At 40.3% G+C, this 9,202-nt stretch overlaps 1 protein-coding gene across 5 annotated transcripts in view; it reads left to right on the top strand.

Annotated features, from left to right (window-relative positions):
* Positions 1-9,202, top strand: part of Sorcs1 (sortilin related VPS10 domain containing receptor 1) — a 501,662-nt gene that overhangs the window by 426,478 nt on the left and 65,982 nt on the right. The window lies entirely within an intron of this gene.

Below are 9,202 nucleotides of genomic sequence, written 5' to 3'. Positions count from 1 at the left end.
CTCTCTCTCTCTCTCTCTCTCTCTGTCTCTCTCTCTGTCTCTCTCTCTGTCTCTCTCTCTGTCTCTCTCTCTGTCTCTCTCTCTGTCTCTCTCTCTCTCTCTGTCTGTCTCTCTCTCTCTCTCTCCCTCTCTCTTTCTCTCCCTTTCTTCTTTCTTTCTAAATGGTTTGCTATATAAACAGTTAGCTTTAGACTCACCATATTTGTCTTGGTATATAGCAGTGTTCCTAAGTTCACTCACTTCACCAGAATGGAAAATTTCAGCATAGGTTATTATTCTGACCAATAAAAATGATATTTTGAGGACATACTAACATTTTTTTTTGTAATCAACTTGACTGTGCAGAGGAGAAGAGCCTCACAGTTTATTCTGCAGTTGCTGGCCAGGATTTAGAAGAGGCAGTTATAATAAGAAGTAAATGACTGAAAACAGCACCTCTACCTTTGCTTAGTTCACTGATGTCAGGATTTCTGACATCCATGCATAGAGGTGCCTGTAAGCATCTCTCTGCTCTGTATCCTTCTCTTTTTGTCCTCACAACTCTTACACTTTATCACAGCCAGAATCCAAGCAAAGACAATGAACCAAGTTTTCTACCCCAGAGGAACTGAGATTGCAATGCCATTGAATAACTTTCACTTAGTTCAACCGTGAGTTGCCTTGCTATTTGCTGTCTGGTTTGAGCAAATGGTTTGTTTTTTGTGCCTCAGTTTCTTACGTATGGAAATTTCCTATTTGCATTCAACTTGTGATTAAATGTGGTACTATAATGAGAATTTTTAGCCTAAACCCAAAGAGATAGTCATTACTTTGCAAGATACAGATCACTCTAGAATAGGGGATTAAAAGAGAAAGGAAAATGTTTTATTCATTGTGAATGTTTAGTCGAGACATACATGACCTTTGATGGCCAATGCAGTGTCGGTGTCAGTGACATATTTAATCTACCTCCCAGTTTCCCATCTATAAACTAGAAATAGTGATCAATAAAGGCTCATAAAGTCATCTGATTAGGAAGTGATGTGCCAACTACTAACATAAAGTCACATGTCTAGGACGTGATAGACCACTCACTATAAACCAGAAGCTGTGTCTATTCCTCTACCCTGTCCAGGCCAGACAACTAGCTTGCCTAATTATCAAACAAGTTCCGTGGTCTCAAATAAAATGAAAATCATATCCATTTCTGTTTTTTATTATATAAAGATAAGCAGGTAGCCCTAAGGAATCCCTTGTCTGCCCCAACTTTTGTGTCTTCTCAAACAATGGCTTTATATATCTCCAATTGTGCATGCACAAGCTTATTTGGTTATACTTATATGTTGTGTTTAAATGCTTGGAATCAGAGAGCAAACTGCAAATTTAAGTTGCTAAATTAACCAGGACATTGGTTATATCATATTACAGTGGAGATATGGGGTCAGTTTATTCTACAAAAACAAGGCAGCTTTTTTAAGGGACAGATTTCTTCTTTTTATTTAGTTGAAGACATTTCTAGCTGTGTTCAAAAGAATGTGTGTTGAAATCTCTGTCCATGGGAGTTTCTTTACAGGAGCCATTAATGACTCATTGAGTAATATTCAAGCACCGTTTTTCATGGCTAGTTGCTTAATATTTAATAGGACTGTTTACTCAAGATGCTCACTTAAAAACAACATAAGTGAAATATCTATATAAAAATATTTAGTAGATCCATCAATAAGATATCGCATATACATTTAAGCAAAGGAATAACTTCCATATTATTACCATATTCCTCGATGCCTTAAAAATATGGTGTTTATAAATATAATCCTCTCCTTACTAGCCACAGACACAGACCTGAGTAATCTACTGTTTTCATGTAATGTCTTTTCCCAGTCTCACTGTGAGGAATTTGAGTTCCTCCCACCTGACTATTCCAGGTGACCTGTGGGGATCCTGATGTTCTGTCTGATCTATACTCTGTGAGATTTCTCAGTGTGCATCAAGGAGAATAATTAGTCTTAAAATTGCTGCATGTGTCGAAAGCCCACAGAAAGGAAATCACTTGCATTATTTACAGACCGATCCCTGCAGGAGCCCATGTAGCTGTTGTCGAGCCAGGACTCCTGTCGTCTCACAGTGGATACAAAATAATTGTTACCTGCTAGGAAGTCATCTCTTAGAGGAGGCGTTCTGTCTTTTCATGGGATGGCATAGCAGTTGGGAAATAGTTAAGATGCACGTGACTATTGGAGAGATCCACTCCTTCACATTTTTGCTTCCATCCACATCAATAACGCTTCGATGAAAGATTCCCACTCAGGTGCTGTGACATTCTGGCATTGCTAGTTCTTCATTGTGTGACCTTGGGCAACTCTGTCTCTCCTTTCCTTGTTATCCGAAGCAAAGTTACTGTAGTAGCTGTTTAAGGATGCTTTCGTCACTGGCGTTTCATTAACGGGTGGACATAATTCAGAAGTAAAGTTTCTTGATCTGTTTATGCTCAAGAAGAAGGAAAACATTATGGGATTTAGTTGTACAAATTGACTCAGATGGTAGATCCAGGGAGCCCCACTCAAGACTGTTTCCAGCAAGCCATTTAGATAAGTGTGACCATATGTACTATTTCATCAAATCTGTCCTCAAAATGAAGCTGTATGCATTTATTATTCAAATTGAGTTGTGCTTCTATCCTGTTTAATACAAGTAAAATTAACTCAACCCACCTAGATGTCTATGGTGCATAACAAGCCCTCAATTCCTGCCTGAATACTTGGTTTTAGGGAAAAGCCCTGGGAGTCGTTGCATTGAAAAAAATGAAGAAACAAGCGAACAACAATCTGAGAAGCCTGCTTAGTCAGCCAGGGAAAATTATTCATTCTTTCCTAATAGAAACGGTTTGACTGCTCTGTGTGATCACTGCTCATTGTGGACACATGTCCACTACTGGTAAAGCCTTGCCACGTTACGTCCCATTAAAGCACCAATGGCCTTTTATTTGGTTGCATATGCCTATTGACAATAGTTGCCAAGAAGGCCTGCCTTCCTGAGTGCCAAGTACATACTTACTTATGGAAAAAGAAAGTCCAGACCCTCACCTCACTGCCTCCCAGCAGTGCCTCTGGATTTGGGAGTTAAATGAATAATTTCAGCCAGGGTGACTAAGTCATGCTACTGTAGCTGTAGATCTCTGATGCCAATGATCTGTAATTGTGTCGATACTTCCATTTACAGACATGAGTATGTATACATTGCTATTCTCCTACTACATACCTACCCTCCTTAGGTCTAGGAATACTTCATGCCTTTGTCATACATGTTATTCAGCTCCAGTCTCCATTTACTTCACTGTCTCTAATGCAGGCTCTATTTCCTGCTGCAGTACATTTAGAGACACCCTAACAAAACAGGCTATCCCTTGCAAGCAAAGGCACAAAGTACAATGCGATAATCGGAACTGTTTAATTTTCTCATTGTGTGCGGCATTGTAGTGCATCATAATTCAGTAACAGCATAGCCCACCTGGGAGACAAGAGGACCCAGAGCTATAACATTGGCCCTTACATGGGATAAATACCATGAAAGAAGAGAAGTTCACAGGAAAGGATGACATGGAAGTTTAAAGGATGGGTCACATTATGACAAGGAGGAGAGACCCTCCTGCTCAGAGTGAACAGCACCAGAGGAAGTTAAAATGAAAGCAAACAGATCTCTCAAGTTTTTAGATTAGAACTTCCTAGGGCCAGGTAACGGGCACTCACAAATTATAAAATTTTACCCAAATAATTTGAGGATACATGAGTACTATAGGAAAAACTGTTCTCGTAATGTTTAAGCTGAATTCACAACTGATGAAAGAAGCTAAGTGCTCATCAATAGAAGAATTAATTAACAAAATGTGGGCTACATAGAAGCTATCAATTCTCTCAAGAGACTGAACCCCTGTCATTAAAAAAGAGATGGAACTAGGGTGCATTATGCCAAGTGCAGTAATCCTGGCACAGAAACACAACCACTGTATCTTCTCCTCTGCATCTGGCCTTGTAAAAACTTGATCTCATAACAACTGAGAGCAAAAGGTATTTACCAGAGGCTGGGAGAACAAGAGATGGATGGGTAGCTAAGAAGCAAATGTCAGGCAAATGACGCAACATTTTAAATATTCTCGAAAAAAATGTTATAGTCATCCACTGTACTGCATGCTGACCATAGTTAGTGATAGCACACATTATATAAAATATACTTGAAACTAGTTTTTACTTCTTACTTTTGTTCTTTGACAGTTTTGTACATGCATATGCTTTACTTACTCTCTTCTTCCGCCCTCTCTTCCGTCTACTACACCTACCAGCCCTCCCCTTCCCATCTCTAACAGACCCCTCTCTAATTCATGAGTTGTTTTTTGTTTGTTTGTTTGTTTGTGACCCGTTTTGTTTAACTAGCCTCATCTGTCTGACTGACCACAGAGTCGGAATTGTCCTTTAGAGCTGATTGGACCATCATTAGGAAAGCAAAGGTGTTCTTTGTCCCCAAATCTAGTAGGAGGAGTTAGTTCATCAGTGAGGGCTAGGGCCTGCAATGTCCCTCTTCCACGCATACCTGAGTATTGCAGGGCCAAGTCTGAGCAGGCCTGTGCACTAGCATGAGTTAGTGATGCAGTGGATGGTGCAGTGGATTCTGACAGTGAGGTGATAGCATTTGCAGTCTTCCCTATCCTCTGGCTCTAAACCCTTCCCTTGCCTACAGTCTTCTGAGTCTTACAGGGAAGTTCCAAAGGTTTGATTAGGGCACAACACTCAGCTGCCCCTTCTTAACACCTTATGCAGCCAGGAGTATGTCTCCTCAGTCATTTGGATTCAATAAGTAAAAAGACTGCCCGGAATCAAGAGGAGAGTAACATTTTTTGATGGATATAAACATTGAAAAGAAGATCCCCAGCTTTAATATTCTTACCACAAAAGAGTAGATATGCTGCTGAAGTGCCAGACATAGAAATTACCTGGATTATCTTTCTACCATATCTACACAGATGAATGAAAACGTAAGATTGTTCCATAAGTATACAGTTTTCCATCAGTTAAAATTAAATTTTAAAAATGATAACATTGAGATCTGCCAATATCAGGCAGTAACGCCATCTTACTATAGAGTGAATAGCCATAAACTTTGTGTCCAAGAGGACAAATATTAAATCGAAAAATCACAGAATAGGGTGGCTTTTAATGTTTCTTTTCTAGTTTTAGTTTCACAAAGAAAATATATGGGCTTCATTTTTTTTTTTTTTTTTTTTTTTTAAGATTTCCAGGCAGCAAAGAAAGCAAAATCAAAGAAAGCATGGGTAAAAAGGAGAAGGTTGGGAGGGGGGGCGCTCAAAATATGACAGAAGAGAATACTGAATCCAGGCTGCTGGAGTAATAAGGCCCTGTCTACTGATGAGCCACAGGCAATATCAAAGGCACATTTACAGAATGTTTCCTTTGCAGTAATTGTGAAAAGACTCCCTTGTCATTACAAAGCACTTTTCTTTGTGGCAGATTGAAGAATGCTTTACCAACCAAATGCATCCCTGTAATATCCAGACCTCAGGTCCAACATAATCATAAGTTGCCTTGTTATTATGGAGGTAGCAGCTCCATTTAATAACATATTAAATGCATTATTCATTTATGTAACTCAGACCCAGGGACAGCTGCTGAGATGAAAATAGAAATGTTCTGTGATGCAAAAAGCAGGTGTGTACTTACTTGAGTAAATTAACTCTGTATTTCTGCACAATTTTCTTCTAAATTTCAGGGACAGGTCTGGTAGGGCTAATGCGATGCCATTTTCATCCAAGAAATAAATGGTTTCAGAATGGATTTTAATGAGTGCTTTAAAAAAAAAAAAAATCGCCAACAGGCTTCTCCGTGTCAGATTCCCAGGGGGATGGATTCGTGCTTTGGATTTAAGCAGAGTCCTGTAGCTGCAGGATTAGGGAAAGCCTAGAGTGGTGATTGGTTAGAACCTCAGCAAACAAAAGGAGGGCTCTGTCTGATGATGCCAGTGGTGATGGAGTGCCCAGGCTTCTGTAGCTGCTTGCCAAGGCCAGGTGTGCTTGGATGCTATGTGATTAAAAAGCCTGACCACCTCCCACGTACACTGAGCTTTGCTGCTGAAACACGCAGGCAGCTTTGATGCAGTTAAACTCACCGGGATGTGTAATTATCACAGAAGGCTTTGCCCATCAGTCTCTTCCTATCTTTGCTGATAAGAGAATGGTACCATTTTCCAATGCCTGCACTCAAGTCTCTCTCTCTCTCTCTCTCTCTCTCTCTCTCTCTCTCTCTCTCACACACACACACACACACACACACACACACACACACACCCCTCATCTTTCTCACATGTCTTCCCTCCCATCTCCATCCTTCCCATCTCTCTCTGAAGCCAGCCTATTGTTCTAAACACATAAAATGGACTGGCATTCAAAATCCTCAGGGGCTTGGAGATACCCCGATAGTCCAGATGTTAAGCCCTTGGCTTTATGATTATTAAGAGAGGCAACCACCATGAGAATAGAATCAGCACATCTTTTTTGGTGGATAGGTTGTTTGAGCCACTGGTGATAAACTCTGTAGGCATTTCAGCCTTTAAGCTGATACAGTCATGCCAGAGTGCACCCCCTGGTGCCTAGCCTTGCACCTATCTGGGACACAGGGGGACCATGGAGGAGTTTACATTACAAAGTCACAGATAAGAAGAATATCACACAAGGGCTTCCTGATATGTAAACCCTTAAGACTTAAGAGGTCAGAAGATCAATGTCACTCCTTTTAAGAGACACTGAAATACAGTAGAACAGAAAGCATATGCTTATGTGATCAATTACCCAGGACCCTGGTTGTGTGAGATTGAGAATATTAGTTAACTAGTTAAATCCCTACATCTCTGTCTACATTTTGGAAATGATAGCAGTACATTCCTTACTAAGGACATGTTGACAGTTAATGAAGGAAGCCTTGCAGAGTCTGTACCTTACCAAGAATACAGAAATCATTCTGTAAATGTGATTTTTTTTCTGTTTTCCCATTCTAGTCAAGAAATTGTTTTAGAGAGAGAGAGAGCAAGAGATAATAAGCTTTGCAGTAAAGGGTGGATAAGCTCTAGGCAGCAGGTGGAACATGAAGGAACAAATGGATACTCTCTAAGGGATTAGCAGTAGAGATGTGGCTGGAGCCAAATGAGCTGGCTTGGGAGAAAGAGTTCAGAGAGGCAGAAAGGAGGCCGAAAGCTTGTTGAGCACATTGCTGGGTGGATTAGAGACTTTCAACATATTCCAAGGCTGGTTGGATTCTGTACAGGTTGTCATATTCTTAAATAAAATTGTTGGTAATAGTTCACCAGAATTTACCAATTTAATCTTTGTAAATTAATTCATTTAATCCTGTACATACACTACAAGGTGAATTAATTATTAATGATTAATTTAGTTCTAATCCATAGTGTATGGAATTCTTTTTTTAAGCTTTATTCTTCTCTCATACATTATGTCCTGACTGCAGTTAAACATCTCATTTGCTTCTCAGTCCTATTTTTACATAGCTAATCTGGGGCTACACCACAGAGGAATGCATATAGAAAAGTGCTGTAGGCCAAGTCCAGTTCATTATCAGTAATATAGTGAACAGATTTTAACATGGGACTATATCTGTCTATTTTTTTTACATGTTGTCTATAGCAATCTCAGTTTACTAATTCTTTTAATTACATAATCCTTTTACGTATTGTCTATGCCAGTCGTAAGATTTGCTGTCTAACCCCTGATCTAGGGACGGGGGGAAGCTGGATATAATTGCTGCTAACTTGAAAATGCACATAATAATCTATGCTTTCTCTGAATAGTCTTATTACATGTATGTTGTCTGTGCTCCACCACAGTCTATAGAGCATCCCAGGGATTAATGGTTCAAATGGCATAAATTTGTGTTGTATGCTAAATGAGCTCTTCCCTGACTCTGCGTGCCAATGCACGCCTCTCCACACCTGACCCATTGCCTCCAATCCTATTGACATCACATTCTCTGACGACATCAAAAGTGTGAGTGCAATATTTTGAGAGAGAAGCCATGCTCACATGAATTTTATGACAGTCTTTATACTAGGTATTTACATTGCCATTAGTTTTTTTTTTAATTTTAGCAGCTTATCATGCATAATTTATAAATTCATCATCATTTCTTGGAAAAGGCATGCTAGCTCCAGAGTACTATCAACCATAGCAACCATAGAGGTCCCACTGAGTGTCCCACAATTTGTGGACTGTACAGGGGCAAGGGATGCTTTTTTCTAATCCACAATTATATGTTCCCTGTGTTGTCATCTAAATTATCTATTTATGAATATTCAAGGGATTATTAATGCAGTTTTACTGAGACCACGCCTTTCACCTCTGTGCCTCTCTCACGGCACACAATGAAGAAACGATTCATCTGCTGAGAAGATGATCGAAGAAGTTTTGGGAATGGCTAGAGGGATAGCTCAGTGGTTAAGAGCACTTGCTGCTCTTAAGAATGGCTCTGGCTTGGATCCCAGCACCCACATCAGGTGGCTCGTAACCAACAGTGACTCCAGTTCCAGGAGATTCAAAACCCTCTTCTGACCTCCACAGCCACCTGCGTGCCAGTACTGCACATACATACATATGAAATAAAAATCCAGGAAACTGCTACTTACAGATAGCATTTCTCGGCCCGTTTTCCCCGATGTTGGGTGCTGTATCTGTTACTTCTTTGTTTCTGTAGCACAGTATGTAACATGAACAACTTAAGATAGAAGAACATTGCTTTAGCTCACAGTTTGAGAGATACATTCCAGCTGTTTCACATTTTGCTTTATCAAGAACCAAAGGGCTACATCATCTTTCAGGCTCACCCTGAGAGAGAGTTTGCCAGTTGACCCTGCTATGAAAAAGTTCCACCAACGCCCAAAGCAGGGCTGCTAGTGGAGAACAAATGGCCCTATGGGGGACATCCTACCTTCACACAATAAAAGCCACTTTACATGAAACATCTCAAAGTACTGCTAGCAACATGAAAGGCAGGCAGATCAGAGGTTACCAATCTTCATGCTAGGTTGTGGTCTCGTTTAAAACTTCAGCAGGAAGCCGGGCGTGGTGGCGCATGCCTTTAATCCCAGCACTTGGGAGGCAGAGGCAGGCAGATTTCTGAGTTCGAGGCCAGCCTGGTCTACAGAGTGAGTT

This window comes from Mus pahari, chromosome 1 (genome assembly GCF_900095145.1).
Source record: "Mus pahari chromosome 1, PAHARI_EIJ_v1.1, whole genome shotgun sequence".
NCBI classification, from domain to species: domain Eukaryota; kingdom Metazoa; phylum Chordata; class Mammalia; order Rodentia; family Muridae; genus Mus; species Mus pahari.
This window is presented reverse-complemented; position numbering and strand designations above follow the sequence as displayed.